The following is a 26,364-nucleotide window of genomic DNA, read 5'->3' as shown; positions in this document are numbered from 1 at the left end:
AGTTTTCTCCATTGAATGATGCAATGTACCATAAGCAAGATTGTTTTGTGTCCAGAAGACTGGGCTACCCTAACTAATGAAAACATCAATATAGAGCATATATATATAACCTCTCTCTGTGGCACAGTAGTTTAGAAGTTTGATCTCTTGGTTGGAAGTGAACCTATCACCTCCCCAACTTTCTCCCCAGTGCTTTTGGCTTGTCAGTGACCTTGCCATCGGCAAACTCTTCATTCTTCATCCCAGAGATCTTGGTTTAGCTCTCTTGCTTCCTTCTACTTCTGATGCTGAGGTCTATTGATTATACTGTTTATTTCATTTTCCTTTTTTTTTTTTCAGAACCGGGGGTTGAACTCAGGCCTTTGCACTTGCCAGGGAAGTGCTTATTCTACTGAGCTATCTCCCCGGCCCATACTATTTATTTCTTGAAGTTACCTCCTGTACATCACCTCTGTCATGTTCTTAGTCTAGATCACATCATTCCTCATTTTTCTCCTTAATTACTATAAAAAACTCTCTGTGTGGTGTCTCTGATTTCAATCTTACTTTCCCTTCTCCATACCACAACTATCGTGATCTTTCTAAAATGCAAATATGATTATGTCACCCCCTGCTTAAAATAGCTCAAAGGCACTGGTTGCTTTTAGGATAAAGTATGATCTTTGCAGTGTTTACCTCTGTAATCTCATTGCATGTCCCACCCTGTATGAGTTCAATCACTTACTCAATTCTATATGCATAGTAACTACCAAAGAGTAAAGGATTAATAAAAAGATTTTTGAGGGGCCGGGGAGATAGCTCAGTAGAATAAGCGCTTGCCTGGCAAGTGCAAGGGCCTGAGTTCAATCCCTGGTTCTGAAAAAAAAAAATAAATAAATAATAAAAATATTTTTGAATACAGGCATGAAGAAAAAAAGGGCTCAAAGGCCTCAGCAGATCCATTCTATCTATGCCAGGTAAGAGGTTTCAAAGCACACTACTGATAGTGCTATCAGATTCCAAAAAAACCCATGATTGTCCCATGTAGAAGAAATAAGCAGCAGTAGCAAATACCTATTCTATTCAGTAAATGTACCAAGTATTAATCAACTCCTTCCCTTTTCCCTCCCAGTACTAGGAACTAAACATAGGAGCAATGAACTACATTCCAGCCCTTTGTATTGTTTTATTTTGAGACAGGATCTTGCTAAATTGCCCAAGCTAATCAGCTCCTCTCTCCCTCTTAGCAAGCAGGAAGACATCAAGATTGTGCTTGGGAGTCAACCCAGCCTGGAGAAAAGCCAGATTAAAATGTTCTGAGAGACCATTTGCCAGCAGATGTCTGATAAAAGTTGTTCTAAAGTTGAGCTAGTTTATTAGCCAGTGTAACATAGTAGCTAAATAGCTGTGTCAACCTGTAAGGAGTAAAGTGCCCCAACACGGAATGGATTACCACACAGTACTTGAACTGAGGAACTCCATTCAAATTGCTGATGTGAGCAGTGAAGAGGCAGCCCTCTGAGATTTAGCAATTAGAGTGCACCACTGAACTGGTTCATTACACAGCTTATAGCTCTAAACACCACCTGAGAGACCTAGCTTATTTTGCAAGAACTTGAGGAAAGGACAATATTTGTGATAAAGCTTGTAACTCGCCCTGTGACCTTTAAAATTATGAAGGATTCACACTGGAGAAAAACTTTATGCATGTATGCAGTGTGGGAAAACCTCTACATGTTCCACCCACTATCAAAGACAACTTGCTTATATTCACACTGGAGAACAACCCTATGTATGCCAGCAATGTGGGAAATCTGGTGTTTCAGTTTCCTTGAAATACATGAAAAATCAACACTGGAGAGACATCTTTTGTATGTAAGCACTGTGCAGAAGCCTTCATTTGTGACCATATTCTTCAAATACATGAAAGAAATCACAGTGGAAGAAAACTTGACATGTGGGAGCTATGGGGGAAAGCTTTCTGAGAGCTATGGCATAGAAAAACTCACAATGGAGATGGACACTGTGAAGAATGTGAGAGAGTCTTAAAGAGCTGTGGTTACTTAAAGTCATGTAAGGACTCACGCGCACCAGAAGCCCTGAATATAGGAATGTGGAAGGCCTCTCTCTCACACCCACCATAGCCTACCTGAGAATGTCTAGCAGGGGCGCATCCTGTTAGAGCAGATTGCAAGAAAGCCTCTAGAACCTAGGTTCCATTCACAGGGATGAAAGAACACAGTATGGAGAAAAACATTAGTAGAGGGGCTGGCAAGATAGCTTAGCGATCCAAAACACCTGTTTAGGCAAGCATAGGATGGACTGTGGTTCGATCCCCGCACCACATGCTACACCAGCCCCACCCAAGGGTGGGCTGAGCTGGCCACAAAAAAAAAAAAAAAAAGAAAAACATTAGGAGAAGAGATGTGCAAAACTCTTTAGTTAGCCCACATGTAAGAATGTACACTGTGTTGAAACCATGTGAATGAGAAATATACAAGAAAGATATCAAGGGCGAGGGAGTTAGCTCAGCTGCGTTAAGTGCCTGACTGGCAAGCACAAGGTTGTGAGTTTGAATCCTGGTACCAAAAAAAAAAAAAAAAAAAAAAAAAGAATCAACTGTGACACTTTGAATGTCCTGTAAAAGTTCCTCTGTCTTGAAAGCCTATGAAGGTAAATAATATAAAGAGCATAATGCTATATCTGATCTGAAGGAAACCCAAGATTTATGTGGTTAATATGTCCATCATTGGCTCTCTTGTTATTTGATCCAGGTGAATAATAAATTTGTAATTTTTCTACTGTCAAAAAAAATTCAAGGGGCCGGGGAGATGGCTCAGTGGAATAAGTGCTTCCCTGGCAAGCGCAAGGGCCTGAGTTCAATCCCCGGTTCCACCAAAAAAACAAAAAAAAAAGGATTTAATGAATCATCTGTAAAGTTATCATAAGCATGATTTTAAAATGTAAAACTAAAATGTGAGAATGCTTAGGCAAGTTGGCTGAACATCTTTAAATTGTTCCCAAAGCAGTAAAATTTTATACAGAATTTTATATAATGCCCATTAAAGTTCAAAATTTTCCAGCTGATTGAGGTATGATTCTCCATTGTGAGTCCTTTCATAAGGTCACAGGGCCACTTAAAAGCTTTATCACATTTTTTACATCCATGGGCCTTCTCTATGCAGCCCTGATAGATGACTAGTGTATGTGGTTAATTATGATGTCCCTCAGAAACTACTGGCCACTCCTTTATACACATTTTACCCTAGAAGTTTTCTTGTTCACTCTGTGATATGGAGTCTTGCCGAACATTTCTCTATGTTTTCTACTTTTTATGTTCAAAGAATCTCTGTAGCACTGAATATCTTAGATTTCTGTTGAGATTCTTGAACTTATCTTCAGTGGTTGGGTATTGCCGTTTTTGACCAGGTGAGATTCCAGAATGTCTCCTACATCACAGCTCTTTAGCGATTCTTCTGAGTCTTTGGCAAAGCCCACTCTTCCTGGGTCATGGCCACATCCTCAAAGGTCACTGACTGCTGCTACAGAAGGCAGTCTGTCCAGCTCTCTCCTGCACTCCCTGTCTCTGGCCATCTCAGGCACCAAAAGTGACAGGACCCAGCTTCTTCCTACCTGGGCTTGACCCTTCCATCCAGATGAGACACAGACTCAGACCTAGGAGGAATTGAGACTCTACGTCTCCACTAGATTTCAGGAGAGGCTGGGGTGGTTAGGTGTTCACTCCAGCCACTCAGAAGGCTATGGCAGGATTCTGAGTTCTTCCTCCATAAATACTTTAAAAACCCATTCCTAGATCCCCAAGGTCTCAGTCCTCTCCACAGACTCCACAGCTGGCACTGTGAACAGCAGGAACTTGGACCCAACAATTCATAACAGGTTCCAGATGGCAGTAGAAGGAAGATTGAAATTTTCAGAATAAAGTTTTTTGAAGTATAGAGAATCTGCAAAATTTGAACAACTAAACTATCAAGTGTGTGAAAGACTATGAGGGGAGTTACTTCCTGTACTGCAGATGTTCAGCTGTGTTTATTAAGCAAAGACATACATCTGAATGAAAGGTGAAAGTCATCTAGATGTTCTGTTTGCTTCCAAATATTAAGCTATTTGCATACATGCAAAAATAGTTATAAATGCCTGGCAAACTTAAAGTTTTTCTCTTAAAGGCTTAAACATCCACTGTTTCCTCAGTCCAAATTTTGTTGTAATCCCAGGACTAGCTCACTGATCCCTATTCATAAATGTTGGATGACTAGAGTCAATGCTGTAAGATTCCAAAGATTCTACTATATATTATACAAAAAGGTAAAAATATATGTTCATAAAAATTTCCATAAGAATATCTATAGCAAGTTTATTTGTAATAGCCCCAGCTGCGTATGGTGGTATATTCCTATATTCCCAGCACTCAGGAGGCTGAGGCAAGAGACTTGCCATAAGTTCAAGGCCAGCCTGGGCTACATAATGAGCTCAAGGCTAGCCTGGATTACGTAGTGAAGGGGCCAGGAGATAGCTCAGTGGCTTAAGTGCCTGCTTGGCAAGCACAAGGTCCTAAATTCAATCCCTAGTATACCCGCCCCTAACCCCCCCCCAAAAAAAAAGAGGATTACATAGTGAGAGCCTGTCTTAAAAACTAATATTTTGGGGGCTGGAGAGATAGCTCAGTAGGATAAGCGCTTGCCTGGCAAGCGCAAAGGTCTGAGTTCAATCCCCAGTTCTACAAAAACAAAACAAACAAAAAAACTAATATTTTTTAAAGCCCCAAATGGGACAGCCAAATATCAACTGGAGAATGAGTAAGTGGTGATACAGTAATACAGTAGAATATTACATAGTAATTAAAAACTGATTGCTAAGCCAGGTATGATAATGTACATTTTCATTTTTAAAAATTTTAAGCTCTTGGGGCCGGGGAGATGGCTCAGTGGAATAAGCGCTTCCCTGGCAAGCGCAAGGGCCTGAGTTCAATCCCCGGTTCTGCCAAAAAAAAAAAAAAAAAAAAGAAATTTAAGCTCATTCGGGTCCTCCTTTCCAAGATGACAAAAAAAAGAAGGAACAATAGTTGTGCCAAAAATGGCCGCGGTGGTGCTGGTGAGATGGCTCAGTGGTCTAAAGCACCTACTTAGAACAAGCTTGGCAAAGCACATGGACCGCGGTTCAATCCCCAGCACCACATGCCAGCCAGCCCCGCCCCCCTGGTGGGCTGAGCTGGACACACACACACACAAAATAAACAAACAAACAAAAAGAACAAACACAACAACAACAACAAAAATGGCCGCGGTCATGCGCAGCCTATTCGCTGCGCGAACTGCGCCCGGTGCATACCCAAAGATAAGGCTATTAAGAAGTTTGTCATTCGGAACATAGTGGAGGCTGCCGTCGTCAGGGACATTTCCGAAGCGAGTGTCTTCGACGCTTATGTGCTTTCCAAGCTGTATGTGAAGCTGCATAAGTGGTCAGAAATTGATCTCATGAAAGGATCGAACACCTCCCCCTCCGATTTAGACCTGCTGGTGCTGCCCCATGACCTCCACCAAAGCCCATGTAAGGGAAGCTGGGTCTTAATGGACTGAGTTGAGAAAGAAATAATAAACTGAATGTTATACTTTAAAAAAAAAATAAGCGAAAAATTGAACTGAGCTTGGAGGCACACAGCTGTAATCTCAGCCCTCTGCAAGGCTGAGGCAGGAAGATCCATGTTGAAGCCCAGCCTGTACAATTTAGTAAGACACTGCTTAAAATCTGAGTGTGAAGGCCCTGCGTTCATCCTGTACCAGAAAGAAAATCTTTTCTGAGAGTTGGCAACAGACTGTCATCTTGTTATCTTTTAGGCTCCAACAGCTGTCCTCAGACTCTGTTTTTATCAAGTTACCCCTGGGCTCAAGAACTCAAAATGATTATTTTCTCATCTGTCAAATCTGCATCTTCATTCTGATTGCATACAAAACCTCCTGCATTAACTTCTGTCACTTCCCAATCTACCAATATAACCTGTACACTGGCCCATGCTGCTTCCTTCTTTCCAGTTTTCCTCTATCCTCTGTCTTTAGCCTGGCTCCTACTCAAATTTCTTCATTTCACTACCCCCTTGGCCCCCACACACTCCCACCACCACCCTCACACTTTTTTTTTTTTTTTCCCAGTTTTTTTCTGTTTGAGAAAGGGTCTCACCATGCAGTTCAGGCTGGTCCTGAACTCACTATGGAATCCAGCCTGGCTTCAAACTCGTGGCAGTCTTACCTCAGCCTCCAAGAGTGCTGGAATTATTAGGTGTGTGCCACCAAACCCCACTTTAAATAAGAAGCCTCTTTCAGAGAGAAACTCTCAATCTTAACCAATGTAAGCATCCACTGTTCCCTCAGTTTTTATTGAACTAATATAATGCTTGAAGTCACATCCTGTGTATACCTACACAAGAAGCAATTTTAATAAACAGTAGTGTATTTGTATTTTCCTGCAGAACGTAGTTCAGAACCTACATATCTAAGACAATCAGTACAATTTGGTTTGTGAAGATTTTAATATATTCGGACAAGACTGGGCGTGGTGTCACGTGCCTGTAATCCCAGCGCTTGGGAAGCTGAAACAGGAGGATCACTACGAGTCTGATCTGTGTACTGAGGGTCCTGGGTGGGTTGTTTTGTCTCTGAAACGGAGTCTCGCTATGCAGTTTATTTAGGCTGGCCTTGATCTCACTTTGTAGCCCAGGCTGGTCTCGAATTTACAAAGATCCTCCTGCCTCAGCCTCCTGAGTGCTGTTTGCAGGCCTACATTGTTGATTTTCTTTCCTCTTTACAAGTTTGGTGGTTCGAACTAGTCTCCCCAAGATAGCAAGTTGTCAAAATGCTACATTCTTCTTTCTGTACTGCATTTCTCTCTTAAACCAATGAAAAAAAGGCTGCCATTGCTCCAGGGCAAGGGGCGCGTTGTTTCTAGCACCCAGTTCTCCAGATTATTGGGGAAGACCCTATAGTGGAAGAAGATAGGTGTGTTCCAGGCCAAGGAGCACTGAATCCTCTCCCCATGGATTTACACTCTCAACGTAAGCAGGAAGGCAAATCACAACCAAGGCTCACAACCACATATACACGTGCACGCCCAGCTCCACAGAAGACGCGCATGCCTGGGGGCCGCCCGTTACCTACTTAGTTTTGTTTGTACTGGACACCCCTGTTGTGCCTCCTCTCCCCTCGGCCCGGCCCAGCATCCCCCACCAGGGAATGGTGAAATTTGCCCGGTCCGGCAGCAGAGACTTTTTCCCCACTAAAGGAGGGTGGGAGGGAAGGGGAGGCCCTTACCACCCGGGCGGAAGCGGCGCGCGCCGCCGGGGCAGACTTAGCTCTAGTCCTGGGAACATCTGGAGGGAGCTGGGCGGGGCGTGCGGCCAGCGTGAATAAGGATTGGCGGTTCTGGAGGAGGGAGGCGGGGTCTCCGTGAGGGGCGGGGCTCACTGGCCCCTTTAAAGCCTTGACATCAAGCGGCGGCTCCGGCACCCCCTTTCTTTGACCCCCGCCCCTGTTCCGCGGCCATGCACCCGGTAGATGTGGCTTGCCCTGGTGCAGCGCAACACCTGATTTTGGTGAGTTCCAGGCCTACTAGAGATTTAAAGGGCGGTGAGGTGGTGGGGAGCTCTATAAGCTCGGGTCGGGGGGCTGGGGAGTGTAGAGGGTGAGGCAGGCTCTCGTGCCAGCCTTGGGTCGGAGGGGCGCCGCGGCTTCCTGCTCACACCTCACCGCCTGCCCCTCCCCGCCTTCCTCCCGCCGCCGCACTGTCCCCGGGGTCGGGCTGCGACTGTGTCCACCCCACCCCCTCCCGCCCCCTGCGCCATCCTCGCGCACACTCCATGGCCCCGGAAGGGAAACTTTCGGGAGTGGGGGATGTTCCGGTGGCCGGCCTCCCTCCCCTTTGAAAGCGCTGACCTTGTCCCAGCTGCGTACCCCACCCCACCCGAATCCCACCGTCTGGTGCGGCTTGGCGGGGTTGGGTTGGGGGTGGGGGGAACCTGTCTCCCCACCACCACCACGCAGGCGCGGAAACGAGCCCGGGGCAGCTCTCTTGCTCCTTCAGTCCCCGTGGCCTGGGGCGGTAGGGCGTGGGGGAGGCGGGAGGGGCGGAGAGAACTGGTCTCGGGGAACAGCCCTTCCTAAGCTTTCAGGGGCTGAGAGGAGGCAGCCCGGCCATCTGCGCGCTGAAGAGGCTTGGGCAGGGAGTAGAAACCGAGCAGCGCCTGTGGAAAAGGCTCTCTGTGTCCTGACTGCGGTGCCAGAAGAATGCAGAGAATCTATCTGTGCCCGACACTCCTCAGGTTTAGCCCGCCTAGGTTGCACCCCAGCTTCTTTCTTTATGCTAGACCCACAGTCCCTCAGTCTCTCTAGTCTTGGCACTGCCCCAAGGGCACAGAGAGTCCTTACTTCACATCGGTCTGATTTTCCCGGCGGCTCAGTCCTTGATCAGCTGAGCCCGCCCAGAGCCACTTCTTAAAGGCCTGCCTTCCTGAGGGGCGAGGGGGCCGTGGAGCCCTCCTATCCCCACCCTGCTGCTTCATCCCTCCCCAGTGGGTCCTCTGACCTGAGCATGTTTGTCAGCCAGAGGAAGTAGTTGGAGGTAGAAGCTTGAGAGGGGTGGTCCTTGGGAGACAGTGGACAAGTGCATAATGTCTAACCATGGTGTGCTCAGTACTTTTGGGGGGAAATGAATGCAAACCAACTTCTTCGTTCCAGATTTTATCTTCCAGACATCATGCTAGTTGGCTCTCTCAGACCCCTTTTGTGGCCGGATGAGCAACAATATTTACTTCTCAAATTGGCCTCTCTTATGCACACACTTCTAAGAACAAACTGGGATCACTGGGTTCTTAATCTGGAGAAACCACTATCTTCTTATCTGAAGAGGGTATGCCTATATAGTTCACTTTCATTTGCAAAATTTGGTCCATGTGTGAGGTGGCTTCATCCCTCCAACATCCTTCTTGGGTTCATGCCTCTTTCATGAGGAGAGAGAACCTAGGGAGGTGATGTTGTGGGCTGCAGAGAAGTAGGTACTTCATAACAGGCAGGTAGAAACCTGTGCAGTTAGCATCTCTGCCCTGTGCTTCCCAGTCCGCTCTGTGACCTTGGCCAAGACAGTTTGTCTCTATGGGGCTGACTTTTTCACCTTTAAAAGTTAGCAGTGAGACTAGAAAGGTCTAAAATTCTCTTTTACTTTTTGATATTGGATGATTCCACTGATATGTGGCTAGAAGGGAGAAAGGTTCTCTGACAGGTTGGCTCCATTTAAAAGCTAAGGTGGTAGTTGTCACAGTTACTTAGGATTAGAGAAGCAGACTACCTTATCTGACCTGGGTATTCTCGAAAGAGTCATTGTTCTTCACACTCCTGATGCCTTGAGATTTGAACTCCTGCTGGCCTGGGTTTGGCCCACCCATCAAGGCCTCTGGTGAGACATGCTGGCTGGGCTACTCTTTTGAGCTGTGTCTTTGGGGAGGGGTTGAGAATAGAGGAGGCAGCCAAGGGCCAGCAGGGTAAGCAGATTCCCAGGAGACAGCTTGAATCCCAGCTGTTGGGACTTGTTTTAGGTTCTGGGCCAGCAACTACCGCATACTCACCCACCCTGTGGGAAGAGGGCAAGGAGAGCCCCACTGTCATTGTCCATCCCACTCCCAGGCCCTTCCCACCTGTCTCTGCACTCAGCCTCAGCTTCCAAGTTCAGATGATACTAAGGTATCATCTGCTGCGCTCACCCTGCCCAGCTGCACTGAACAGAAGCTGCCCCCACCCCACCTTCTCCAGCCCCTCTCCTCCTGGGGATTGGCCTTTCTCAGAAGTCAGTCTCTCCAGGTTGGGACTTGCTTCCCAGCTCAAGAGCCAAAAGGCCTCCTGTTCTTCTTGTTTGTTTTCATCTTTGGTCTCCCAGGTAAAGAGGAATGTTAAAGGAGAGGTGGTGGTTAAAGAGGCCAGGGACAGGGTGAGAATGAGACACACTTCTCCACTGCTTTTCTTTCCGCCTACTCTCCTGGGCCTGGGAACCCTCTTTCCTGGAGGCTGCTACAGAAGTTGCAGGAGACATTTAGGTTAAGACCCCCAAGGAAGTCTTCCTCACTGTGGTGAGCCCATGGAATGGGTAATGGAAGCTCCCAGGGAGGCCAGAAAATGGGCCGTAGTGGAATTCCAGTCAGAGTGAAAGATGCAGCTGTTGCTAGGCAGAGGCTGCTGTTTCTTTGTAGGGTGTGGCTCTGAGGCTGGCTAGCCAGAGACACTGTTAGAAGTAGGAGGAGAAAGGACTCTTGCCTGATAGCCACAGTAGGGTTGCTGGAGCTCTGGGACAACCAGAGCTGCCTCTCTCCCTCCGCAAGTTCCCCAGCCCCTCCCCCACATCAGTGTTACTACCACAGTCTGTTTTGACAATCCTCATCCCCCATCTGACTGCACTAATGGACTGATTGGATTTTCTATACTTGGAGTTTGGGATTTCTGATTGAGCATGCAAATTTATGTAAATCGACCTGAGATCTGCCACCACGTCAAAACAACACAGTTTCCATAGGCTGGAAGAAATTCTACACGGTCTAGTCCAGTGCCCTCATATTAGAAATGAGGAAACAGAAGTCCAGAGAGGGAAGCAATTCATATGGTGGCATCAGACAAGATTCCTGACCCTGGCTAGTTGTTTTTTTTTTTGTTTGTTTGTTCCTCACCTGGCTAGTTTTTTATGTTAGCATTCTACTTTTATTTTTCATTCATGAGGGAGCCTGGTTTTATTTAAAGCAGACAAGGTCCGGCGAAATAGCTCAGCGGTCTAAAGCGCCTGTTTAGGCAAGCTTAGGCAAAGCACAGAAATTGCGGTTCAATCCCAGGCACCGCATGCCATGGCAACCTTGCTCCCAGGGCAGGCTGAGCAGGCCACAAAATAAATAAAAAATTTAAAAAAGGAGAAAAAGCCAGTTCTTGAACCTATGTTGTGGAGAGGACCCCTGAAGGATTATAATACTATCCCAGGGCCTGAGGATGCTGGTCAGCTTTCTCCCTTGCTGAAGAAAAACCAGCTCTCCTAGAATAAGGCCCTTAATATTTCCCTTTTGACACCATCCTAGAGGCCAAGGTCACTAGTTACTCCTGGCCTGATCCTTAGAGTTTCCTTGGAGCTTAGATTGTGTCTGTGCCAGAGTGCTCAGTACTTCGTAGTCTGTGGAAAAGTCTGAAATGCCTCCACCTTACTCTTCCCTCACTGTCTGAGTCTGCTGTTTCCCTCTATGGCCACAGTGGGAAAAGGTCTCTGATCTTCTATGACTCTCCGCCCTTCCAAATCTGCCCTCTTAGAATAGGTCAGATGGGCCTTCTGTGTAAGTTTCTGCAGCAGGGACCAGAGAGACAGGTTTTGCTGTAGGGAGACCCTTATTATTTTAGGTTTGGTGTCAAGGATGAATGGGGGCTACAAAGATGAGCTTGGGGTTTAAGTACTGTCTCCCTGGCCCCCCTTTTCAGTGCTGATTATTGAATTTAGGGCTTAGTGTGTGAAAGGGAAGCCACTGAGTTACATCCCCACTTTCTGACCTGTCCTTGGTCTGATCTGCCTGCCCAGCTGCCACATGCCCCCACTCCATCTTCACAGACTCTGCCTATAGCAGGGGACTACTTGGGAGGCTGAATCCTTACTTACCCTTTGGTGCCTGAGTATACCACAGAGATGGTGGAGAAGCTTAGGGACAGCCTCTGCTCTGCTTCACCCTGGGAGGATGACTCAGGTTCAAGAACAGAGGCCCTGACTCTTAGCCAGAGCTCCCCACCAGGCCCTGCTACAGCCTGGGAGGGTCTTGGGACCTGTATCTGATGTCTTTCCTCATCTTTTCCCCAAACCCAGGTGTGGAATGAATACCCCTGTGTTCAGCATCTTCCCAAAACATAGCTGGAGGGGGCTTGCAGGTTAGCTCAGTTGTTTAAGTGCCTGCTTGGGCAAACCCAGTCAGGCGCAGGGGACCCGGTTCGATTCCCAGACCCCACCCTGAGGCAGCCTGAGCCAGCCCCTACCCCCCCCCCCAAAAAAAAATCCTTCCCAAAACATAGCTAGATTAGAACAGGCACCTCTAGTTCCTCACTGCCAGGCAGCCCTTGGCAACCAATTCCTTAGCTCCACATGAGGTGAGAGCATTTTCCCTGGATCTCAGTTTCCCAGCCAGTGCTCATAGATTAATAATACATCATCACTGGGGTGTGGCACCTGCTCCATAATTACTGTTTTCCCAGCTCTGGGAGTTACACAGATGAAAGAGCCCTGTAGAGGCCAGGCTGTTATTAAGGTGAATTAGCATTGCTGTTATTACTGATTTCTAAAAACCCAGCTGCTGACAGGAACCCAGTCAGGCACAGCGCCCTGAACTGTAGCCTAGTCCTTAAACTCTGGGAGATCTATAATACTCACTAAACTTTAAAAAAAAAATAAGTAGAAATAAATAAAAGTATGGCTATTTAAAAACCAGCTGTTTGTGTTTGTCTTTTTGTGACAGGGTCTCACTATGTAGTTCAGGCTGGCCTTGGGCTCACTTTGTAGCCCATGCTGGCCTTGAATTTGTAATGATCTTCCTGCCTCAGCCTCCTGAGTGTTGGGATTATAGGCGTTAGGGTAAAAGCAGCTATTTCAAAACCCCATTCTACTGTTCCTGCTCTTGACTGCAGGGCTTAACTGATAGATACTTCTAAGAGCCTGAATTGGTTTCTACCCCTGACCTTTTAGATAGAAGATTCTTAGAAAGGTCTGGGAAGGATCCTGATAATCCTGGGTCTGGCCCTGAGGTTCTCAGCAGCTGACTTTTCAGGAGCCAATTCACCTCAGTCCCAGCTAGCTTGATGTGGGGGCCATAATTGATTCTTTTGTGTAGAGATCTATTGAGATACCCCCAGAGCCTGCCTGCAGCAGTCGTTTACCCACCCTACCCTCAACACCCAAGCTCTTCTCTTGCCCCTCCTCCTTTCTCTGCCTCCCCTCTTTACACTTTTCTCCCATACTCCCAAGAGTCTAGGAGGGACCCGGCTCTTCTTCAGGCAGAGGTATCCCTGACTGACTTGTGAGTAGGAGTAGTGCTAGAGTGCCCGAACCATAGCTTGGGGGTACAGGACCTCTCTCCTAGCCCTGGGGAAGAAAGAGATTGAAGGCAGTGGTGTCCTTTGATGTGAGTCCCCACATTTATCTAGCTAAACCTCTTTATACCTGCTCTCTTGTCCATCGCTTGGTCCCTACCTCCTCATACAAGAAGACTGGATGACCATAGTTTGGGAGGAACTTTAGAAAGTGAAGAGGGTCTAGTCTGCCTTGGGCTTTTTTTTTAATGTATTTGGTACAGGGTCTCACTAGGAGTGATCCTCCTGTTTTTAGCCTCTCCAGCGCTGGGATTATAAGCATACACCTACACTGGTGGCTAACAGCAGTATGTGGTGTCTGTGATTGAACCCTGGTCCCTGTGCTTGCCTAAGCAGGCGCATAGTCCACTGAGCTTCTCACCAGCCCTCCCTTGGCTTTTTTTTTTTTTTTTTTTTTTTGGCAGAACCGGGGATTGAACTCAGATCCTTGCGTTTGTCAGTCAAGCGCTTATCCTACTGAGCCATCTCCCCGGCCCCTACCCTTGGCTTTTAAAAATGAATTTATTTACTTGCTTTGTGTTTTGACGCAGGGTCTAGCTATTTATTTCAAGCTCATCTTGAACTCACTATGTAGCCCAGGATGACCTGAAACACACCCCTGCTTCAGCCTCCATGCCCAACTTTGGACTTTGTTTTAAAGGGCACTAATCTCATTCATGACAGCACCACCCCATGATCTAATCACCTCTCAAAGACCCTGGCCTTCCAAATAAGTCACCCTGGGCGTTAAGATTTCACTATATGAAAGAGGGTGTGTGTGTGAAAATTCAGACACTAGCACTCACTTTGGGCTCTCCTATTTGACCCCAGCTTGAGTTAGGAAGATAGCCCAGAGGCTTAAGCACCAACCTGGCAAGCACAAGGTCCTGAGTTTGATCCCCAGCCCAAACTGCATAGTAAGACCCTGTCTAGAAAAACAAAACAAAATGAAAAAAAAAAAAAAAACCCAAAAAACTAGAAACCATTTGACCCCAACGCATGAGTGGAATTCATTCACCTTTGTATGCTTAGCAATAGGTGGTATGTTATGGCCAGGTGTGATGGCACACATCTGTAATCCCAGCACTCAGGAGGCTGAGGCAGAAGGCTTGGGCTCAAGGCCAGCCTGAACTGCATGGTGAGGCCCTGTCGCAAAAAGACACACACACAGAAGCCCTTGGTGTGTTGGAAGAGACATGTCCTGAGGGTAAATGGGGTGGACTACTTCAAGAGGCAGGAGCAGGGGCAGGGCTGCCAGTATGGTGCCATGTGACTAGGTGCTGAGCTTCTCTACTTAAGTGTATTTCTTTTCTTTATACCCCCAGTCCACAGGATGTACTAAGTCCTTGAATCGGAGACCTTTTTTTTTTTTTGGTGGTACTGGGGAATGAACTCAGGACCTTGCACTTGCCAGGCAAGCACTTACTCCACTGAGCTATCTCCCCAGCCCAGTTCCTTGAATCTTACCATGTCCAAGACAGAGATCCCCTCTGCCAGACAGTACTGATAATGCCTCCTCTTCACCCAACTGAGTTGTGTTCTGCTTTTCCAACTCTGGGCCAGTGTTTCCTAAAGCTGAAGCTCGCTTTCCACTACAGGCTGAGCGGAAGCTGGGGGGGTTCTGCTTCTCATTTCCTCTGTAGACAGCACCTCACTTCCTGTCCCCCAGGCCAGAAGAAGGCTAAAGCTCTTGGCTTTGCTATTCTTTCCTGTCTCCTTTCTCCTCCCCCACTGCTTTCCCAGGAAGCCTGCAGACCTTGGAAAAAGGCAACATCAAAGCCCCACAAAGCTCCTTTTCCCTCCACCTTCTTATCCTACAAGAGGGGACCTGCCTTCTCAACTGCAATCCTTTTCTAGACATATCAGCCTTCTTTTATATGCCATGATGGTAGAAAGGAGCAGAGAGAGCACACCCCATTTTACAGATAGTAAAACCAAGGCCCAGAGGCATTCTAGACTTCTTTTTTAGCTTCACTTAGAGTCATGCTACATCAGAAGCAGAGCCCAGAAAGCCTACCAGGTACAGACGCAAATGAGCACAGAGCCCAGTGAGAAAACTTGTGGGTAACAGCGAAGTTGGCGACTTAGGTGAGCTTCAGTGGCATGGCGCCTGGGAAACATAAGGCCATGAGTTTAATTCCCTGTGTAAAAAAAAAAAAAAAAAAGGTGAGCTTTGGGCTCTGGCTAGATGGCGCCAGCTGGGTCAGCACTGGAGCTGCCCAGGTGCAGAAGGTATCTGGCTGGACAGAGTCTGTTGTAAAAAGAGGTCATGGTGTGAAGCCAAGAGAGGAGGGGTGGTATTGAGATGGAGAATGGGGGTCTGGAAAGCTGTCAGCCCTGCTCTACAGGGCCTGTGATACAGCCTGAGAGCCCACAGGCCAAGTGGCCTCCCAGGCCCTTTCATCACTTCCTAGAGCCTCACTGCTTCAGATGTCCTGTGAGACCTGGCCTATGTCTCAACTTAGGCCTGAGGTGTTGAATGGACATTGACTCCCATCTTTGGCCTAGTGATAGGAGAAGATTTAGGAACTGACCTGTGCCAGAGGAGCAGAAAATCCTCACCCCCCAGGTCCCCTTAGATCCAGCTGCTCTGAGTCACTCTGTTTCTGTGTGTGAGGTTTCCTCCTCATGCCCTGCTTCTTTTTAATGCTCATTCTTTGTCACTTGTATCTAAACCCCATCTGTTTAAGGGGCTCATTTACTGAGTTCCTCAGATTGTGAAAGATCATTCTAGCTTAGTATCACTCACCTGATTTTTAAATGCTCCATCCAAAAGACTTTGCTGGTGGAACTTCCTTTGCAGTACAGCCGATTACCTATGTCTTTATTTTTTAGACAAGCTCTCACTATGTAGCCCAGGCTGGCCTCAGCCTTCCAAGTGCTGAGATTGCAGGCATGCACCACCACACCCAATCTTGTGTATATTTATGGAATACAATATACTGGCGTGTTCTGTTTTGTTTTTGTGGTTCTAGGAATTAAACTCAGAGCCTTCACACTAAGCTATGTATCCAGCCTTTTTTTGTTGGTTGTTTTGTTTAAATAAGTTGCCCAGGCTGTGTTTGAATTTGCACATGATGTTATGATGTATGTATAGGGGCTGGTGAGATGGCTCAGTGGTCTAAAGCACCTACTTAGAACAAGCTTGGGAGAGCACAGGGACCGCAGTTCAATCCCCCAGCACCACATGCCAGCCAGCCCCGCCCCCTGGTGGGCTGAGCTGGCCACACACACACACACACACACACACAAATAAATGAAGAAAATTTAAAAAAAAAAAGTTTAAAAAAAAATGATGTATGTATAGACTGTGGAATGCCTAAATCCAGGTAATGGATATATGTATTACTGCATAATATTTTGTGGTGAGAACTTTTTTTTTTTTGCGGTACCGGGGATTAAACGCAGGACCTTGCACCAACCAATCAGGTGCTTAGGCCACTGCTGAGCTATCTCCCTAGCCCATACAGTGAGAACAGTTAACATCCATTTCTTAGCTGTCTTTAAGTACTACATAGATTTTTTTGTATTTTAGGGAAAGGTCTACAGGGTGTTCAGGGTCTCACTACTAGATTGGACTCATAGTGATACTACTGTTTACAGCCTCCCAAGAGCTGGGATTACAGACACGCTACCATGCCCAGTCTCAATTGCAATCTCAGCGTGCCCCTGGGGCAGGGCCGGCACAGCAGGCCCAGGGATCAAACTCAAGCCCGTGTGCCTGCTTGCAGGCCCTTTAATCCGCTAAGCTATTTGGCCAGCCCCTAAAAGATGGTTGAGGCCTTTGATTTTTTTTTTTTTTTTTTCTTTTTGTATTTAGGACAAGGTCTACAGGGTCTCACTGCATAGATTGGACTCATAGTGATTCTCCTGTGTTCAGCCTCCCAAGCGCTGGGATTACAGGCATGCACTGCCATGCCCTGTCCCAGTCGCAGTCTCAGTGGACTCCTTGGGTGGGACAGACACCGCATACCAGGGATCAAACCCAAGCCGCTGGGCTCTGCTAAAGCAGGCGCTTTAGTCCACTGAGCTATCAGGCCGGTCCTGTATAGAATATTTTAACTATGTCTCCCATGATATATAGTGGATCTCTTGAAAGGCTGGGGATATAGCTCAGTGGCAGAATGCTTGCTAACATGCATGAGGCTGGGTTCAACCCTCAGTACCACACACACACACACACACACACACACACACACAAAATAATAATGGATATCTCAGGGGGGGGTTTCCTTGTGTTTTTGGGACAAGGTCTGTATGCAGTTCAGGCTGGCCTTGAGTTCACTTTGAAGCCCAGGCTGGTCTTGAACTCACAATGATCCGCCTGCCTCAGTGTCCCGAGTTACTGGGATTACAGATGGGTGTATGCCGCCATGCCTGGCAAATAGAGTTCTTGACTGTACTCTTCCTAACTGAAATTTTGTATCCTTTGACTAACCTCTCCCCTGCCTTCAAACCTTAGCCTCTTGGGTAACTCCCCCATGTTTTCAGACTCCCACCTGAGTGCAGCAGAACCTTGCTTTACCCTTTCAGGTAAGATGGCTGTGGTTATGTTTGTTATGCCATTTGGAGTTTGTGAATGGAAGTAAAATTTTGTTGACCACTTTTGTTTGGAAACTGAATCATTTGTGAACAAAAGGGTTTATGAACTGAAGTATCAGTATATTTTGATGTTGGTGTATCTCACCAGGTTCATTTAATCCCCTTCAGTTTCACCTGTATTGTAGTAAATGACACAATTTCCTTTATTTTACAGCTGTGTAGTATCCCTCTATGTATATGCACCATATTTTCTCTATTTATTCATCTATTAGACTGATTCCATATCTTGGCTCTTGTGAATAAGGCTGTAATTACAGCACACTGATTTCATTTCCTGTGGCTCTGTATTCACCAGTAGAATTGCTGGGTCATGTGGTAAATGGAGTTTTAATTTTTTTAGAATCTTCTATACTGTTTCCAGTAATGGTTATGCTAGTTTATATTCCTACAGTGTGCAAAAGTTCCTTTTCTTCATATCCTGACCAAAACTTGTTATCTTTTTAATGACAGCCATTGTAATGAGTAGAAGGTGGTATTTTATTGTGTTTTGATTTGTATTTCTCTGGTGATTAGTAATATTGAGTACTTTTTAAAATATCCTTTGGCAATTCATATGTCTTTTGAGAAATGTCTACATTTTAAAATGTATATTTTTTTTAAATCAAGGGGGGATTTTTGTCCATTTTTAAAATGAGGTTTTCTTGCTGTTGAGTTTTTCATTTTCTTGTGTATTTTGACTAATTTTTAAAAATACTTATTTATTTATTTATTTGCGGAACCAGGTATTGAACGCAGGCCCTTGTACTTGCCAGGCAAGTACTTATTCTACTGAGCCATCTCCCTGACCCTTTTTTTTTTATTTTTTGGTTCCTTTTTTTTTTTTTTTTTTGGTGGAACTGGGGATTGAACTCAGGCTCTTGGGCTTGCCAGGGAAGTGCTTATTCCACTAAGCCATCTCCCTGGCCCTTATTTATTTTTTAACCCCTTATCAAGTGTATGATTCATAAGCATTTTGTCTCATTCCATAGGTTATATTTTCACTGCTGATTATGCAGTCTGCTATGCAGAAGCATTTTCAGCTAAATATAATTCCATTTATCTATTTTTGTTTTTATTGCCTGTGTTTGAGAGGAGGGAGGGTCATATCCAAAAAAAATAATTTGCTCAGACCAATATCCTGGAGCTTTAGTTCTATATTTTGTTTTAGTGTATTTTGTTTGTTTTGTTAGGTTTTTGTCTTTTTGAGACAGAGTCTTGCCGTGCCATTCAGGCTGACCTTCAACTTACTGTGTAGCCCAGGCTGGCCTCAAACTCACAATAGCCTTCCTGCCTCAGCCTCCCAAGGCCTATACCCTATGTCCAGCTTTAGATTTGTCCCATTTGCCAGAGGGAGTCACTGAGGCCTGAGGGGGTGGATTGAGAATTTTGAAAAGGTCATCTCAGTATCAGGGACAAATCTCAAAAATGTCTCTTGCTTGCCCTTGGTATGGTTTGTCATATGAATCCTCATAGCCATTTGACTGGGGAAATAGGTGGAGGTCTTTAAAAGGAACCTTGTAAGTCCATTGTACATTTGTGTGTGTGTGTGTTTGTGTGTGTGTGTGTGTGTTGTTGTTGTTGTTTGATTGCTTTTGGTTTTTTTTATTGGTGATGTTTGTTTTGTGGTTTTTGTTTCGGTTTTTCGAGGTAAGATTTTGCTGTGTAGTCCAGGCTGGGCTGGAACTTGCAACAATCCTCTTGCTTCACCTTCCTGAATGCTGAGATTACATATGTGACCCACCATGTCTGGTCCATTGCAGATTCTTACTTGTCCTTTCTTTATGGTCTTTCTGCCTGGAATGAAAGGAGATCACAATCCTTGCAGGTCAAGGTGATCTCCAGGGCCTTGGGGGCCACAGAGGCAGGAGAGTACTGTATAAGCAGAGGATATAGGGTGAGTCTGGGAGTATAGACACGCCCTTCTTCCCTCCCCAGTGAGCTCCCCTTCTGGCACAGCACAAGAGTTCCACCCTCCTCACAATGTGCCCCGGAGCACAGGGCACGTTACATTTTGAAATACATGTCCTGCAGGAGTCACATTAAGAAAAGAGTTGAAGCCAGACACATGCCTCTATACCCAGCTAATCAGAATGCTGAGGAAAGAGAATTGCAAGTTCAAGGCCATGCTCACCACTTAGTGACCCTCTGTCTCAAAATAAAAAATTTTAAGGGGAAGAAAGAGAGATCATTGCGCGTTGTGCCCATCCAGGAAGAAGACTTGCTCTGAGGGATTCATATTGAGGGAATAAGTCTTATTTCTAAAGCAGTAGGAAGTCATACAAAGGTTTTAAGTGGGGAAGACATAGTCAGATTTAGTTTTAGAAGACTGTTCTGGTGAAGCTCCTTGGGAAAGTATCTTTGTCAGGAAAATACAAAATATAAGCCTGTGCCAGAAGACAGGGGCATTTAAAAAAAAATAGGGAGCCAACTGAAAGGATTATGAATGGCCAAAGCTAAGTGTGAGCATTGGTAATAATTAGGTTATAAGCCAAAGAATAAAATGAATATAAGTCCATAATAACAGAAGTTACAAATAGATAAATGAGGATCATGGGCAAATCTTCCTTGGAGAAAACTTGCAATTAATAAATGTAGAAGGGCTGGGTGTGGTGGCCCATCCCTGTAATCTCAGCACTCAGGAGGTTGAGGCAGGAGGATTACCAAGGGTTTGAGGCCAGCCTGGCCTACATAGTAAGTTCTGTGTCATAGCACATCATAGTAAGTTCAACTATGGTAGTGAGACCCTGTCTCAAAAAACAAAAACAAGCAGGGCAAGTTGAAGATTATCATTGGAATGCCATAGTAATTGCAGCAAGCAACATCTACTCAATCTTTTTCTACTGTATCTTAAAATCAGTAGATTAAAAAAAAATCAGTAGGTGAAAACTTAAGGAGAAACAGGACAGTTGCATAACCTTAAAAGTATTGCCTTCCAAAGCATTTAGTAATGTCAACAAGAAAAATAGTAACTGCACAATAGAGAAACTCACAGATAGATACATACCACCTAGCCAAGTGATCAAGGTTAAAACATGGCCAGGAACAAGACCTCTTGACATGTGTATCCACCCCCATATAGTGCACTGAGAAAGGCCTGCCCTAGTGGCGTTCTTCCTCCCAAGCCATGACCTCAGTCTGATCAGCAAAAAACATCAGACCCAAGTTGAAGGTCATTTTCCAAAATGCTGACCAGTCCCTTCAAAAGTGCCGAGGTCAAAGGAAGAAGGGAGAGCCATGAATTATAGAAGACTAAGGATACCTGGTAATAAATGCCATGTGGGATCCTGGATTGGACCAGAGAACAGAACATTAGGAAAACTGGTAAGATCTGAATAAATTCCACAGTTTCATCTTCTAAATATGGACCATGAGGACATGCTACTATGTCTGTTAAAGTACGTGTGTATATATAAAGTAATACATATGCATACAGAAGTAGGAGTGGGAGACGGTAAGGGGAGCCTAGGAAGCCAGGAAAAAGCGGTCTAGGAGGAAGTGATCACCCTCCAGGAAGTGAACCTACAACCCACAGAATAGGGGAAATATTTGCAAATCACATGCGTGCACGTGCATGTGCGCACACACACACACACACACATCAATGTGTATGTATATGTGTAGGCCAGCCAAATAGCTCAGCGGATTAAAGTGCCTACAAGCAGGTGCAGGGCCTGGGAGTTTGATCCCTGGGCCTGCCATGCCGGCCCCACCCCTGAGGCACACTGAGACTGCAATTGAGACTGGGCGTGGTGTTGTGCACCGGTAATCCCAGCTCTTGGGAGGCTGTAAACAGGCAGATCACTACAAATCTGATCTAGTAGTAAGACCCTGAACACCCTGTAGACCCTTCCCTAAAATACAAAAACAAAAAACGTAATAGAATGACAGCCCAATTTAAAATTCTGGGGCAGGGGGAATGTTAAAAAAATTGGCCAAGAACTCAAATAGACATTTCTCCAAGAGACATAGACAAATAGCCAATAAGTACATGAAGGGTGTTGAGTGTCCTAAGTCATCAGGGAAATACAAATTAAAACCGTGGTAAAATACCACGTTACAGTGGTACCTAGAATCAGAAAACCAGCTCTCCAATGGCCAGGTTGTAAAGTTGGAAACCTCATCCTCTGCTAGAGAGATTGTCAGGCTGTGGGCTGCTTTGGAAAACAGCCTGGCAGTTCCTCACACTGTCAAACCTGGAGTTATGTGACCCAGCAGCTCTCCTCAGTGTGTACTCAAACGCGTACAGCACCATCGCTCATCATAGCAAAAAGTGGAAACAGCGCCAGTGTTCATCTACAAATGAATGCAGTGTGTCCATATAGATCCAGCCATAAAAAGAAATGAAGTGCCAACACGTGCTCAACGTGGGTGAGCCTTGAAAACATATGCAAAGTGAAGGTCAGGTATAGAAGACCACCTGTGGTGAGCTCAGTGACGCATGCCGTAATCGCTACTCTGAAAGCTGAGGCAGGAGGATCTCAAGTTCAGGGCTAACCTGGGCCACGTAGCCAGACCAACAAAACAAAAACTAGAGATGTAGGTCAGCAGTAGATCACTCCTGGTTCAAGCCCCAGTAACTCTTTCCTCCCAGAGGAGACCACCTATTATGTAATTATGTAATTCCACTTATATAAAACAGGAAATCGAGAAAAGCTTACAGACAGAAAATTGATATTTTCTGCCTGCTTAAGGTTATAATATTGCTAAGGAAAAGGGTGATAAAGGTAAATAAGTGTCCTGAAATCGACTGGGGATAATTGCACATATTGTTGAATGTACTAAAAACTACTAGGCACCTTCCCTAGATGAATCATATGGCATGTGGGATTTATTTCAGAGCTTGAAAGAAGTACAGGGAAAGGGATTACCAGAGGCACTTCTACATGGGAAGGCATTGAAGACTGAAAAATACTGTTTGGATTTAGTGTTGTGGTAGTTACCTCTGAGTGGGACACAGGTGACAAAGGAATGGGAAGAAAGCTTTTTTCTTTCTTTCTGAGAAGTTTGACTTTGCAAGGCAATATCTGGTGAAATGTCAAGAAAAGATTATTTTGGTTTTTGAAACAGGGTCTGCCTGTATAGTCCAGGCTTGCTGGACTCTGCTGCCTCATCCTCCCAAGTGCTGGGATTACAGGTGTGTACTGTCTCATCTGGCGAGAACATGGTTTTATTAAAATGAAAGATGCCTGAGGTGTTCTAAAGATGTTCAGGATCTAGCCCAGTGGTAATCATATGCTTAGTGTATTTGATCCCCAGCAAAAAAAAAAAAAAAAAGCTGAGTGTCATAGCCCACACCTTCAGTCCCCACTACTTACTGAGGCACAGGGATGGCAAGTTTGAGGCCAGTCTGGGCAACTTAGTGAGACTTGCTCTCACAGAATAGAAAGGGTGGGGAGAAGCTCGGGGCAGGAGAGCTTGCTCACACAAGTGGGGCCCCAGCTCAGTTGCCAGCAGTAGAGGGGCTGGAATGGGACAAGTCCTTCAGAAAGCAGATAGCAAAGACAAAAGAAGGGGACCGTGTCAGGCCAGAGACTGACCTTGGCTGGGGAGAGGCCACCAGGGAAGGGAGGAGGTTGAGAGGATTCTGAGGGGCTTTAACCTTCTAGAAGGACAGGAGGGTAGGGGATACTGTAGACCAGAAGGTGAAGATCAGACAGGGAAGAATTCATCATTGCTAGAAATGAGTGCAACCCCAGCAGGCACCTGGGCAACAGACATGTGGGGCTGATGATGTGGCTCGGACAGGCGGGGGTTGGGCAGTGATGTGAGCAGAAGCCTGGGGTGTGAGCCAGCGCCAGGCCTGTCCCTTCCCACCCCCGTCCCTTCCCACTCCTGTCCCTTCCCACTCCCGTCCCCTGTGGAAAGGAGCACCAACATAGAATGCTGCAGCAGGGGGGCCCGCCCAGGGCAGTGGCCACTAGCTACACGTGGCTGTCTAAAATTACATGTAAAGTTTAGTTCTTAGGTTGGACTAGCCACATTTCAAAAACACAGCAGCCACGTGGGGCTAGCGGCTGCTGCAGTGAATAGCACAGCAGAGCCTTCACCTCACAGCCAGTTCTGTGGGTGACATTTCTAGAAAGGTGATGCTCAAACTCTGACTTAAGAACCCTTCTGCACTCACAAATTAAGGGCCTGAATAGCTTTTGTTTACTATATGTGTGTTCAGTGTGGAGATACTAGGGACTGAACCCAGGGCCTCAGGCATGCTAGGCAAGCACTCTATTGCTGAGCCATATCCCCAACCTTTTCTGTTTTTATTTTGAGACGCGTATTGTCCTCAGACTTGCAATCTTCTTGTCTTAGCCTCCTGAGCACCTGGGATTACAGGCGTGTGACACCGTTCCTAGCTATCGATGTTCTACCTTTTTATGTTGACTATAGTATAAATTAGAAGTGAGAGTTTTAAATTTTTATATCATTCATTTTGAAAATAATAAACCCATTACATGTTAACTTATTTTATGAAAAATAATTATGCGTTTTCAAGACAAAAAGGTCATTGTTCTCTTAGGGTCTTACTCTAATCCAGGCTGTTCTTGAACTCGCCTTGTAGTACAGGCTGGCTTTGAACTCGTGGTGATCCTCCTGTCTCAGCCTCTTGAGTCTACGATGATAGGAATGCCCTACCATGCCTGGCATCACTTCTGTAAATGTCTTTATCTACTTTAGTGGAAGGCAGTGGGATTCTCAGTTTTGCTCCTTGATTTAGTCTGTTGTGATCTCACACAACATGGTCTCAGGCTCATGAGAGGGTGCGAATCATAAAGGCAGACAGTGTTTTGACCTTTCTAACTCCTCAAGGTCACTCTGAGAACCACTGTTCCAGAACAATCTCTACTTGCTGCAAAGCACTTGTCCCAGAGAGATTGTGATTTGCCTGAAGTCACACACAGCAACTAAACACACCACAGCATTAGGCCACACTCTGGGACCATTCCTTCTGGTTCAAGGCTCTTCCCATTCCCTTGGCTGGGCAAGGGTGGGCTGGCCTTTTGGGAGCAGGACCTAGGCCGCCTGGCCACAGAGCCCCTGGTGTGTGGTCCTATAAATAAACCCACTGAGTCGAGCCCTCACCCTTCCCCTCCCCAGCAGCTGCTATTTTTGTTGTTGGTTGTGCGGTAGACTGGGAAGAGGAGGCCTGGAGGGAGCAGAGTGAGGAATGTCTGTTCCCTGGAAGCCTTTGGGCTGATGGCATCATGGCCCTTCTTCCTGCTCTGTCTGGAAGGGCAGGGCCTGTTTCTGCTGCAGTTTGCCCCTTGTCACACTGAGGTTCTGGGAATACCTGTGAAGAGGTTGTTGGAGGGGACTCTGGCTTTTTCTCCAAGGACAGAGGCCTCAGGATGACTGTTCCTCTTGGTTACCATTTGTCAGAAGGAGGGAAGGAAATTCTTGTGTACCCCCTTTGCCTATGTAGGGAGGAGACCAGTTGGAATTTCTAGAGCTAAAAGATGCTTTGCCCTAGGGATTGACTGACCTGGGCTCGAGATGGCTCAGTGGAATTAGAAGGGTCTGAGTTCAATCCCCGGTTCTGCAAAAAAAATTAACCTGGCCTCCAGGCCTCCCTCCTTACAGCCTCCCAAGATGCCCTCTGAGCTATCTTGGCTGGAAAGGGTGAGAGCTTGCTGTTTACAAGTGGACTCTTGGGTGTGCTAGGCTGGTAAGACTGATGAAAGGGATTCCAGAAAACAGCTGGGAGGAGAGAGGAGGGGACCAGTTGGGTGACTGTTACTCAAGTGAGCTTTCCCATCCCTGCCTTTTGCAGCTGCCCAGCCCTCCCTCTAGCCCCCACTTCTCTCCCTGGAAGACTCTGGAGGGGACAGCTGGGGAGTGAGGGGCTGTCAGACCAGAAGGCCTTGGCTGAGGTCTAAGGCACCAGGCTAGAACTCGGGCCTATTGCCATCTCTTTGACCGCTGCTCGTAGGCTGGACTCTGAGTTCAGGGAGGGCTTTACCTGTGCCCTGGCAACTGCAGATATTGTCCTTTTTTAAGGGGCAGAATGGACAGATCTTTTCTGCAGCCCTTAAAGTCCCTGTCCCTTCCTAGCTTTAAAGGGAGATTTGGTGCTGGGGGTGTAGCTCAGTGACAAATACCTAATACTCTGAAAAAAGAAGGAAAGGAATGAACCAGGGCCTGGCAGGACTAAGCCAGAAATGACAGTCACCCGGATGCACTTGGCAACATCCCTGGAGATTACTAAACAGCAGTTTGCCTTTCCCTCTCCCTAACTGCCCCCAGATTGCCTCTAGTCCCTCTACAGGGAGCACTCTCTCCTCCCTCCTCTTCCCTTTCTGCCCTCAGCACTGAAGTCATCGCCCTCTGAATCAGGCCTTTGTGTAGGGAGGGGCCTCCCCCTGGCAGTTCTACTGTGGAAGAGCTCTCAGTTCAAGCTGGATTTCTCAATCCCTGCAGCCTGGACCTCATTGGGTGTTCCAGACCCAACATCCTGGGTGCATTGTGGGACCCCTCAGAGGAAAGTTCAAAACCAGGCACCGCCTGAGAGACCCTGGCCTGGGTCTTCCCAGACTCCAGGTGGGGCTGAGCACTGTGCTCTTGAGTACTGAGTTATGGATCCTGTGGGGAGAGGGCATTATTTGTCCCTGGAGAGGACACTGACTACCCCACTGACTAGGTAGCCACAGGGAAATTGACTTAAGCTGGCCCTTTCCCCCAA

The 26,364-nt window shown here is 46.4% G+C and overlaps 1 protein-coding gene across 2 annotated transcripts in view; it reads left to right on the top strand.

Annotated features, from left to right (window-relative positions):
* Positions 1 to 7,471: 7,471 nt before the first annotated feature.
* Nckap5l (NCK associated protein 5 like) overlaps positions 7,472 to 26,364 on the top strand; it is a 36,061-nt gene continuing 17,168 nt past the window's right edge. For both annotated transcript variants that reach the window (XM_004637791.3, XM_023722722.1), the window contains exon 1: positions 7,472 to 7,579. The gene's annotated coding sequence lies outside the window, so the exon portion shown is untranslated. The remainder of the gene's footprint in view (positions 7,580 to 26,364) is intronic.

Source organism: Octodon degus, unplaced genomic scaffold (assembly GCF_000260255.1).
Source record: "Octodon degus isolate 3935 unplaced genomic scaffold, OctDeg1.0 scaffold00093, whole genome shotgun sequence".
Lineage (NCBI taxonomy): Eukaryota > Metazoa > Chordata > Mammalia > Rodentia > Octodontidae > Octodon > Octodon degus.
The sequence above is the reverse complement of the archived record's forward strand: the minus strand, read 5'-3'. Positions and strand labels throughout refer to the sequence as shown.